Raw genomic sequence first — 11,580 nt, 5'->3', positions numbered from 1 at the left:
AATCCAAAATGCATGGCATAATCATTAGTGTTGACTATCATTTTTAGATGAATTTTTCATTTCTTTGTTTTAAAAGGGGACATTCATTGTCTTTCTTTCTTCTCTTTATTTTAATTTTATCTTTCTTAAGTCAGTTATCAAAACATAAATTGTCATTCTTTTTTTTGTTTCTTGTCTTTGAGTCAAGTCCGTGTCAAAACAAAAGAGAAAAGATTTCAAAACTGGCTACCAGCTTCTTTAATTGCACAAAGCAAGACAAAAGCTAGCACATGAAAGAGACGTGATTGTGAGCCCAAAAAAAGGCATGTAGGAAGTTTTGTCAATAGAGAAGTCGGAGAACTCATGGAAATACCAAGGTTCAAAGGGTTTATTTGAGAAACAGGACAAAGCAGAAATACTGTGTTTGTTTCAGAGTCACTCTTAGTAAGCTGAGTTTGAGTCAATGATACAGCAAGTCAATGACATATGCTAATGGTTGGAAGCAAAGCTAAATGTGACGGGGGCAGGAGTAATTGCCTCAAAAGCCAAAGCCACAAACTAGCCACCATGTTTTTAAACTCACAAGTTTTCTTTGTATGTAATAGGAATACATGTTGCATTCAGATCAAGGATTTCAGAGCCTAAACATCAAAGGCCGTAATTTCTCACCTCAACAAATGCAAGAGGCAAGGTTTCTGCACAGGTTTGGTAATCAAAACTATGGTAAAACTCATAATTCAAGATCTCTAGGAGACGCACTTCCTTGTTTTGGTAATTCAAGTAGCTTTGGTAAGGAGACGCACTTCATTGTTTTGATAATTCAAACAACATTGATAAGGAAACACACTTCCTTGATTGGGTAATTCGAATTTTGCTTCTTATGTAATGCACTTCCTAACTTAAGTCTTGATTCCTAGAAGACGTACCTTTTAGTCGAGTCATTCACCTTGACCCCTATAAGACGTGCCTTTTAGTCGAGTCATTCCTTTGATTCCTATAAGACGTACTTTTTAGTCGAATCATTTCCCTTGACCCCTATAAGATGTACCTTTTTAGTTGAGTCTTTCCTATTGATTCCTATAAGACGTACCTTTTAGTCGAGTCATTCACCTTGACTCCTAGAAGAAGTACCTTTTAGTCGAGTCATCCCCTTTGATTCCTATAAGACGTACCTTTTAGTCGAGTCATTCCAATTAAATCATAGAAAATGCATTTCTTTGTTTGGGATAATTTTTTTTTTAGTTTTGATGTGATTTCAGGAGCATGCCCGAAGCACAGGGAAAATAAATAGAAAACTAAGAAACAAGGTGAAGAAATTGAAAGTTAAACAGATTAAAAAATAGCAAGTTAGGAGCCCGCCTACAGAACAGGGTGAAAAAAATAAAATTGAAAGCATAGAAACAAGTTGATGAAATAGCAAGTCAGGAGCCCGCCTGTAGAACAGGGTGAAGAAATTGAAAGCATAGCAACAAGTTGATGAAATAGCAAGTCAGGAGCCCGCCTGCAGAACAGGATGAAGAAATTGAAAGCATAGCAACAAGTTGATAAAATAGCAAGTCAGGAACCCGCCTGGAGAACAGGGTATAGAAATTGAAAAGCATAGGAACAAGTTGATGAAATAGCAAGTCAGGAACCCGCTTGGAGAACAGGGTGTGGAAATTGAAAGGCAAGCAACAAGTTGAAGAAACTGCAAGTCAGGAGCCCGCCTGAAGAATAGGGTGATGAAACTCAAGTCAAGAGTCCAAAAGAAGCTGTATAGATAGGATTTTTGTAATTTCATTTATGCTTTAACTTGTAATTTTCATTTTTATGTAATGACGGAGCCATGGATCAGAACCTAGATGGAACCTCACTCGACTCTCCAACCCGGTATAGTCCTTCTCTTTCCAATCCTTTGAAATACCCGTGACTTGATTCTCTCATAACTTGGGTAGGTAGGATGTCTTAAGTCAAAACCCGGTTGTCCTTCTTCCTTCTGTTTCTTTCTTTGAATAATGGTCAGGTCAAAATTTGGTCTCACTGTCTACTTCTTTGTCTGAAAACACTTCATGTTTACATTCAAAGGAGGCATGATGTAGACACCTAATTTTGTCCCTCTCGAAGATCAATTTTACCTATTTTTTAATTTATTCTCGTCTTACCACGTACCCTACCCCCATTTAATTATCCCTAACAAAATAACAACCCTTACCCTAACAAACTTTATCCTAACCAACTCACCCTACCCTATACCTTACCCCACTACCCTATCCACATGAACCCCTCACGTTTCTTCTCCACAAAGAAAGAGAGCAAAACAAACAAAAAGGAAGGGGGCCGTATATTTTATTTCCTTTTTTTTAAGAAGACAGTAAAAATGAAAAGGGACCCACTTGAAAGATGCCTTGATTTTCAAAGGCATTAACAATAAAAAGGGAATATACTCCCATTTAACCAAAGAAAATGATCAGGGGGCCCAGGGATTATCTTCATCATCCACAGAACAATATATACTCCCTCACAGTACATCTTCTCCATTTTTTTCTATCACATACACACACTAACACCCACCGACTTTATCATCAACACCATCTCACACACACACCACCAGAAAACATCATTGTACCCACATAGAAATTAGAGAGAGATCGAGAAACGAGGGAAAATAGAGAGAGTGAGACAGATCGGGAGAGAGGTACGGCGAGGGTGAGGTTATTCCGGTGAAAACCTCACCGAAATTGTCACTGGAAAAGCACTACCAGCCACCTTCTTTCCTTACACATCGCCAGAAAAGCACTGCCAGCCACCCTCTTTCCTTACACGTCATCGAAAAACACAAAATAACAGCAAAATCCACATCAAAATCGTCTATTTTGGATCAATTTTTGCGATATGTTCACATTCAGTTGGTTTGTTCTATTGTTGTTTTGTTTGGTCTCATCGATTATCAGTCTTCGCTACTGATTTGAGAATTCAAATCCCGCTCATTTCGATTTTCTTCATCACGATCAATTTTTGGGTTTTAAATTTTGATACTGAGTTTGGAGTTGGATTTCATCGTTGTGGAGGTTCTCTATACGGGTTGTTACCGAGGTTTTGGTTTGAGGTTTCGGTGCGGGTTTCATCTCATTTTATCAAATGATATTTGAAAGCGATATTGAGGTCCAATTCTTTCCTCTCTTTTAATTCTTATGTGATTGTTGAACGTGATTCAGCATGTGAATTGTTGGTGACGTTTGAGCGTTAGATTGATCAATATTTGTTTGTTCTAATTCGGTGTTTGATTTTCTTAATTATGGATTGATTATGGGGGTTGTGTGATGAAATAATATCTGATTAAGGATTAAAATTGGTTATTTGGGGAATAAGATTGAGAAGTTGATAAAATAGTGAAATTAGATTAACTTTTGTTTATTATTGTTGTTTTCGGAATGAGCTTGAATATTACGGAACGTGATATAATCATGATGTGTTAAAATAGATAGGCAAATGTAGGTGCGGGTAGGCAAAATTTAGAATTGGTGGATTGTTGGAATGTTTGAAATATGTGTTGGAATGGTTTTGTTTTATCGCATTTAATTCAATTATACTCATTTGGCCGGGGAATGCCCCGAAGTACTTGTACTGATTTATCCGGGGAATGCCCCGAGGTATCTTGTACTTTAAAATATTTGTGGTGAAGGCCCGAGGCATCGGGTAAAGCATGGGAGCATAGTTAGAATTAGTATAGTTTAGATTGGATTTATTTTCACATTTTTATATTTGGACTGTATAAATTGGACTGGACGTTGTACTTTTGATTCATTTTTGTTTTGTTTGTTTGTTTGATTGTTTTACGTGTTTTGTGTGGTTTGTACATTCTTAGTGTCAAAATTAGCCGATATGCTCCACCAAGCGACCGTGGTTGAACCACGGGATCGAGGGGTGCCTAACACCTTTCCCTCGATCAACAGAATTCCTTAGCCGGAATCTTGTTCGCAAACCAGTTTCAAAGAGTCAAATGGTTTTGAAAAGGATTTTAAAAGGTGACTTGGCACACCGAGTTTATGTCAAGTGGCGACTCTGAATAAAAATGTAAATAATCCCTTTTCGAAACAAATTTTCAATCTTTTGTCACTCAATAAATCAAAACCCTTTCGAACCTTAAACCATATCTTTTTTTGGAGTACGAAAAAGGGGTGTGACAGCGGCCCATCGGCGGGTGTGGAGTAGGTAAGGGTGGCCTAACGGGGTCGATGGGGCCATTTGGCTAGTCAAACGAGTGAAAAAGCGCATACGGGCCATTTTTGGGGTAATTTGTTAGGTGTTACCCCAGAGTTCTTGGAGTGGACCCAGGGCTCGAGCGTAATTTGGGCCAAAAATAGACCGGCGGTCCACTGGCGAGTGTGGAACGGGTGAGGGTGGCCTGATGATTTTGGTGGGACCATACAAACGAGCGAAACAACATGAATGAGCCATTTTTGAGCCAATTTGGTGGTTGTTAGCCCACGGTTCTCGGGGTGGATCGGAATCGGGAGCGGTTTGGGTCAAAAATAGATAGGCGGCCCCTCGACGAGATGTGGAACCGGTGAGAGTGGACCGACGATGTCGGCGGGGCCATTTGGGTGGTCAAACGGGCGAAGCGGAAATGGTTGAGCCAATTCAATGGGTGTTGTCATTAAAACTTATTAAAATTCAAAAAAATATACTTTTAGTGACATTTTATTGTTGCGACTTTGTTGTGACTAAAACTAATACGATTTGGAAAACTTTTAGTGACAGATTTTTGTGGCGACATTGTTGTTTCTAAAACTTATGAAAAATCTGAAAAAATACTTTTTAGTGACAACTTTTTGCGGCGACTATATTCTCACTAAAACTTATAACAACAGGGGGGAATATATGCTTTTAATGACAACATTTTGTGGCGAATATATTGTCACTAAAACTTATAAAAAATTCGAAAAAATATACATTTAGTGACAGCTTTTTGTGGTGACTATATTGTCACCAAAACTTATAAAAATTCGAAAAATATAATTTTAGTGACAGTTTTTTGTGGTGACTATGTTGTCACTAAAACTTGTAAGAATTTGGGAAAATATACTTTTAGTGACAGCTTTTTGTGGCGACTTTCTAAAACATATGAAAAATTCAGAAAAACATACTATTAGTGATGGATTTTGTGGCGACTATATTGTAACTAAAACTAATAAAAATTCGGAAAAATACAGTTTTAGTGACGGCTTTTTGTGGCGACTATGCTGTCACTAAAACGTATATAAATTCAGAAATATGTTCAGCTGACTGATAATCTTCTCAAAATAGAAGATGAAGTGAAAATAAAGAAGAAAAATAGTGTTTTGGAATGTGAACTGAAGACTAAAACGAGAAGTTTAACTCCATATAGACATGGAGCAATTACAATAAAACATCCAAAGAAAAATATAAAATAAATAATAAAGGAGAAGAAAAGATGAAATCAACTTTCTCCGGCCTTCACGACGGCTTCGACCTCTCTCTACGTCAAAAGTTATGTAAAAACTGATTTTATGAAGTATTTATAGGTGTAGGAAAAAATCTCTAAATAAAATAACTGAATCCAAAATGAACTAAGATAAATAAAAATGGACTGTCATAGCTAGCTGTGTGTCACGCCACTAACACGGAAGGCTATTGAATTTGTCGTTTTCTCCATTCAAATTCAGGGTCATATTTGATTATTTTAATAAATCACTGCCATTAAGCTATCTGTTTAATTCTCTTTTATAATCTTTCGTCTTTAATTTATTTTAGCTCTAAATTTCTTCATCTTCACATCATTTTAATCCTACACATCAAATTATAATATTAGGCACAATCTATAAAATTAATAATCAAAAAAGATAAACAAAAATACTAAATATAAAACAAAGAGAAAATACATAAAGACCCCATAATCTTGTTTGAGCTTTTCAAAAAGACACCTAAACTATTATTTCGACCTATTACCCCACAAATCTTACTAAATCGTTGCAAATACACCATTTTTTGCTGAATTCCAGTCACAAGATAGAGAATGTAATCACGCACTAATTACATTTTGCTACGTGTTAAATATTTATTTTTTTATTTTTGTTTATATTTTTCTTATTTTATTAACTCTATTTTTTTCTCTTCTCCTCCATTGTTATCTTCCTCATCTTTCCACAATACACTATGCACACACAGAATACTCATCACGGCCCTTTCTTATTACTCGTCACTATTGAAAATAATATTTCTTAGTTTTAGACTTTTAGTCAAATAATAAGTACTACTACTTGCTTAAACTTTAAAATCATCAAGTGTCCCACTTAATTACATTCCACAAATTCAAACCGACACTATACACACAAAAATCATAAGGAGAAGAATAGGGAAGAAAATTGAGTGACACCATTAAAAAGTGGATCCTTTTTATTACACATGGCACATTTTAATTTGTTGGTTCAATATTTTTTTTCATTCACACGCTTTAGGTGCGTGTCTAAATGCAGAGTCAAATTTTTAGTTAAAATAGTGCATTTACAACGGTTTAGATAACATTCGTGGGGTAATAAATCGAAAGTATAGTTTAGATGTCTTTTTAAAAAAATGAAACAAGATCAGGGGTCATTACTCTAAAAACAAATAATGACTAAATACATATAATTTTGACGAACATCAAATGTCAATCAATTGGAGGCAAAATTCCATAAGCAAACACTACTTTTCCCTTTCTGCCATATGGAATAAAACTTTTTTGAAATTTCATGGAATAATGTTGTCATTTCGACCCCAATTCTCCATTATTGCTCTTTCAGCTTTCAAACAATCCAACTCCACTTCTTGTTTAGCTTTCATTCAATATCACCTTTAACTTCACAATAACTATTTAGACAACCAGTTGAACGAGAGCCTTAGACTAACTAATAAAGTTGTTGTCATGTAATCAAGAGGTGACAGGTTCAAGCCGTGGAAACAACTTTCTGCAGAAATGTGGGGTTAGACTGCATAAAATAAAAGTTTATTGAATAAATCATTGTGATTCGGCATTTCCCTGCATGCATCCTACGCATAACAGAAGTTTTAGTGCATCGAGTTGCCCTTTTTTAAAACTAAGAGAACCAGTCAAACAAGTGAATTAAAAAGAAATAGTAGTAATATTTAGCAGAGTTCAAAATTAAGAGTAGAAAAAGGGTTATTTCTAAACTGTACTAGCTATTTGAAATATTATAAGCAATATTATTATCCAAGAAGCAATATTAACAAATGAGGAAGGGGAAGTGAGAATGTTGTATTTTCACTTCAATAATAGAGAACAATGACTCAATCAATTGGAGGGAAAATTCCAAAAGCAAACATTACTTTTCTCGTTCTGCCATATGGAATCAAACTTATTTGAAATGTCATGGAATGGAAGCAAACATGCATGAGAGTCATTTTCAATTTATTTTTCTAATTTTGACTTGATACAGATATTGTAAAAATAAAAAAACTTTAATATGTTATTGTCTTAACTTAAAAGATGTATAATGTACCAAAGTGTTCTTTAAATTTGTGGTCTTTAACATGCAATGCGAAAAATTAGAATAAATGAGTTGCCAAAAGGGAAAGAAATGTTCCTTTCTAAACGAGTTAATAACTTAAATGATCACTCAACTTTGTATTTTTATCTCAGAAAGTCACTTAACTTGAGACTTTACTCAGAAAGTCACTCAACTTTAGATGCTTTAATTAGAAAGTCACTTAACCCATTTAATTATTTTTTAAAACAAAATTTTGCTTATGTGAAATTTTGTTTAATAACAAAATTTTAAAAAATAATACAAAATATTCATTTAATGATCATTTTACGCTTTCCTTCATTTCCCTAAATTATTTTTACCATTTTTTTCTCACATTTTGCTTCTCCTTCTTGCAATGGAACAAGTATTTCAATCTGAAAACATGAATTGAGCAGGCCATACAAAATTCGCAATAAATAGGGAAGAAATAGTGAAGTACAATCGAATCACAGTAGGATGTGGGAAAATCTACAAGGTAGACAAACACAAAAAACTAAGACAACAAAATCAGTATTTCAAAAAGCATTCATACATCAAGAAATGGAAAAAGAAATAAAAAAAAAAAATTGAACCCTCTTGTATTCTAAACTTACGGTCCAAACTAATATAATAGACGGAACAAATAGCGGATAAATCACTTGATAAAAGATAGTCTATAAATTATCATTCAAACGTCACTGAATAAGCAATATTTTTTAATAAGAAATACTGCTTGTAAGATAACACATGCAACTAATGAATACAGGTCATGTGAAGAAAAGGGTAAAAATGTCATTAAATGAATACTTTGTATTTTTCAAAATTTTGTTATTAAAAAAATTTTACATAAGAAAAATTTAATTTAAAATATAATTAAATAGGTTGAGTGACTTTCTGAGAACATTTAAAGTTGAGTGACTTTCTAAGTAAAGCTCAAAGTGTTAAGTGACTTTCTGAAATAAAAATTCAAAGTTAAGTGATCATTTAAATTATTAACTCTTTTCTAAACGGACTTAAAAAAATAGGAAAAATAAATTGGAACAAAGGGAGCTTCATTTACCAACTGGTATTTGTATATGTATGAAAGTTATTTTCAATTTATTCATCTGATTTTAACTTGATACAGAGATCGAAAAAATAATTAAAAAAAAATTATATCTTATATTCTTAACTTAAAATATGTAGGAAAAAGGCTCCAATATGCCACTGAATTATCAGAAATGACTCATTTATGCCATTCGTTAAAAGTTTGGCTCATTCATGCCATCGCCGTTATAAAACCGGTCCATCCATGCCATTACTTTTTAACGGTGGTTTTCTAAAAAACTGCTTTGCCACGTGGCCTCTTATTAGAGGTCCACGCCATTTTTAATTTTTTTTTTTCTTTTTAGTTTTGATCCATTAAGAAGAATTCACCCACACCCAATCTATCACCTTAACCCACTTTAATATTACTCTTAATTTCGATCCTAGATTTAAACATATATATAATCATTTAGTCTTCGAACATGAAATTTACACACTTGAATACTTCGTTTAAAATAATATAGGTTAGAATAATTAGTAATTTAATATTGCAAATGAATAAATTGTGATTAAAAAATAATTTATGTTGACTCTTGAAATCCGAACATCATCACATAATTTAGGACGAAGAGAATACCACATACATGAAGGACCACAATTTTTAATTAGGAAGAATACCTAAAAATTCCTTCTAAATTTAAATTATAAGTTGTATTATTGAATTATTGATAGTCTTAATTATTTCATGGACTTGGCTATTTATCAGCTTTTATGCTCTTTAACATGGACAAGACGTAGAGCATAATTTTTAGTACTACTTTTCTATGTCTTCCATATGGAATCAAACTTTTTTGAAATGTTATTGAATAATGCTGTCATTTCGACCCCACTTCTCCGTTGATGCTCTTTCACACCAAAAATCCAACTCCACTTCCTGTTTAGCTTCCATTCATTCAGTATCACCTTTACTTCACAGTAACTATTTAGATAACCCGTTGAACGGGAGTCTTGGAGTAACTAGTAAAGTTATTGTTACGCGATTAAGAGGTGACAATTTCAAGCCGTGGAAATATCTTCTTGCAGAAATGTAGGGTAAGACTGCATACAATAAAGGCTTTAAAACTAAGAGAATCAGTCAAAAAAGTGAATTAAAAAGAAATAGCAATATTTAGCAGAGTTCAGAATTCAGAGCAGAAAAAAGGTTCTATTTAAGGGTAAACAACATAAATATCAATACTTTGCTACCTAATTACCCTCTCTCCCAATTTTTATATTAATTACTTAATATCAACTACCAAACTAATTTACTATATAAAAAAAAAAATGGTATGAAATTAAATGATAGAGCAATTAATGAGATTTTGAGTGAGATATGTCTCTTGACTTCCTAAAAATTAGTAACAACTTCATAATTAAAATTTGAATCACCATAATTAACATTCTCCAATCATAATTCTCCCAAATGCTCTAAAATCAAAATGCTGCGCAAAATACAAAATTAGATCAACAAAAAAGGTCAGAAACCTTAGACTATGTATCAAAAAATACTGCAATGTTTTATGTATCAGAAAAATACTGCAATGTCTTATGTATCAGAAAAATTGCAATGTCTTAAATCAACAAAAAAGGGCACAAAAAACTGCAATGTCTTATGTATCAGAAACCTTAGACTATGTATTAAACTCAGTAAAGTGAATGTATCAGATGTTAAAAAAGAACCTAAATCACATGTAAATTTCAGTATATATTGGAAAGCATGCAATGTCTCAGTGCATTATACTTATGTATCAGATTCATAATATGATACATTACATTACCAAGAATACATATAATTCATACCTTTGATAAAAAAAAAATTCAACAAAACAATACATTACGTTATCTTTGATGCCAAAACTATGGGCTCCTAGCATGTCCCATAGTTTCTTATTGCTACGTAATGTATCTTTGATGCTAAAATGATGGGCTCCTAGCATGTCTCGTAGTTTCATATCTTTGATGCCATAACGATACATAACGTGCTACCTTGCACGTCGCACTGATGGACTTATTGACGTTATTCATGGAGTATTGGTGCTACCATTTCCACCAGTAATGAAAACACAGATTTTCCTAAATCATCATTAGTTTTATTTTCCTAAAAAAGAAAGTTAATGATAAAAAGATGGAGTTGCTATATTTAATTTAGTAGATGAGAATATGGTGAAAATTCAAAAGAAAGTTAATGAAAATTATAACTTGAATATTGAAGTATAAGATGAAGATGAGAACATGGTGGAAATTTAAAATGGGTAAGTTGAAAAAATTGTGGGATATATTTCTTGATTTTGGGGCTTGATTTATTGCACAATAAGGGGTTGTGGGTGATGTACCAGAAAAGAGGCAACTATTTTAAGTAAAAAGGGATTTTTATAATTAGTTTGTTTGGTTGGATGGGATTTTAAGTAATAATAGGAACTTAAGGTGTGGTTATAAGTAATTAATCCTATTTTTAAACTGTACTAGCTATTGGAAATATTATAAACAATATTATTATCCAAGAAGCACTATTAGCAAATGAGAAAGGGGAAAAAGAGAGGAAGTGGGAATGTTGTATTTTCACTTCAATAATAGAGAACTATGACTCTATTGATATTCTTCCATTATATAATTCATAAACAGAATTGGGTTGTGTATATATAAAAAAAGGTTAAGCATAATACATTATATTCTCTTAAATTAAAATTTAAGAACTAATTAAGGTTGCCACATCATTTTTTTATCAAATTATTATAAAATTATCTCTAAAAAGATAGAGCACGAATCATATTAATATTGGTGGAGTTAAAGGTTTTATTAAGGAAATTTAAAAATATATATGTTATTTAATGTTAGTTTAAAGCAATTTTATATGCAGGTTAATTCATCTATTATATCGTGCTCACTTTATTTGTTTTTATTTTCTCTATTTGGGTTATACACGTACCTTAATCTCTTACTCCAATAAAATTAAAAATAATTTCAGTAATATATCTCTAATTAAATTTTATACCTGTTTCCAAATCAATAATGATTGCATTTATTGAACAAG

The sequence above is a fragment of the Capsicum annuum genome, chromosome 10 (genome assembly GCF_002878395.1).
Source record: "Capsicum annuum cultivar UCD-10X-F1 chromosome 10, UCD10Xv1.1, whole genome shotgun sequence".
NCBI lineage: Eukaryota > Viridiplantae > Streptophyta > Magnoliopsida > Solanales > Solanaceae > Capsicum > Capsicum annuum.
The sequence above is the reverse complement of the archived record's forward strand: the minus strand, read 5'-3'. Positions refer to the sequence as shown.